Raw genomic sequence first — 1,124 nt, 5'->3', positions numbered from 1 at the left:
GCTGGTATCTTGTCGAAGCCGGGCTCCCTCCGCAGCCACCTGCAAACCGGGCACGGTACCAGCATGGGCGACACGGAGGGGCCGAACCCACAAGCCATAAGAGAGACCAGGCCAGCTCAGGGGACACCACTCGTTCCCTCCTACAGAGCTCTGGGGTAACTTTGCAGACCAAAGCGGGTGGCAGAGCACGAGCAATCCTGGCAAAGGTTGTTTCAAACTGACTTAAGCCCAGGGCCGCAAGGCCGAGCTCCAGAGACCGGTCACCCTGATGGCAGAGGGACAGCAAGGGCTGCGGAGGGGACGGTGAGGTGGGGAACAGACCCCACACTCTCTTATTCTCTAGTTCCACCGTGCTCGTGGTTTATGTTCACGGTGCTCCAGAATAACAGAAGAAAAGTGGGTGACATGAACCTCCCGGTGCTACCAACAAAGCCTACACGGCTCTCCGAAGAGCACTTGCAGGAAACACAGTCCTGTTTGTTCGTAGCCTGCTGTCTGACCCATGAAAAGCCCCCAAATTTGGCACCGTTAGCAGTAGCAGGTTCAGGTTATTGCAATTGTCAGTTCTGGTGTGGCCTTGCATTGGATCCACCACGTTCTCTGTCTTAGAAAGGCTCTTTTTGGCTCCTGCGGGTGCTTGGGAAGGGCCAGCGGCACAGGTCCTGCACAGATGTCAGAGAGGAGCAGGCAGACGTGCCCAAGCACCAGGCAAACAGAGAAGTCGCAGTTTTCAGTCTCACGTGAATTAGGAAAACGCCAGGAAGCTCCTTCTCTTCTTGGAGGGTCTGTACCTACCGTGGAGTTTGTCCCCCTGACTACTACAGCCACCAGCATCCCGCAGAGGAGCGTTGCTGTGATGATCCCTTTGGGAGACGGACCATCCCCAACCCTGCAAACACCCGACTCAGCCAGAGCAGCCGCAGGTCCCGGTCCTCGGCCAGCTCAGGTGCCCACGGGCCAGTGCAGCTTGCACCAACCTCCCCGGACTGTCGCTCCAGAGCGTTGACACTCTCTCATCCTACAGCAGGAAGGTTACAAAATCGAGTCTGTTTTGCCACTGCTGCAGAAAACGAAAAAAAGAGGCAACAAGGTCACATCGCAGCTCGGAAAGCCTAGCAGCAGGA

The 1,124-nt window shown here is 56.9% G+C and overlaps 1 protein-coding gene across 1 annotated transcript in view; it reads right to left on the bottom strand.

Annotated features, from left to right (window-relative positions):
• HSF1 (heat shock transcription factor 1) overlaps positions 1-1,124 on the bottom strand; it is a 124,395-nt gene that overhangs the window by 6,382 nt on the left and 116,889 nt on the right. The gene's annotated exons all lie outside the window — the stretch shown is intronic.

Source organism: Charadrius vociferus, unplaced genomic scaffold (assembly GCF_000708025.1).
Source record: "Charadrius vociferus isolate BGI_N301 unplaced genomic scaffold, ASM70802v2 scaffold1036, whole genome shotgun sequence".
Lineage (NCBI taxonomy): Eukaryota > Metazoa > Chordata > Aves > Charadriiformes > Charadriidae > Charadrius > Charadrius vociferus.
The sequence above is the reverse complement of the archived record's forward strand: the minus strand, read 5'-3'. Positions and strand labels throughout refer to the sequence as shown.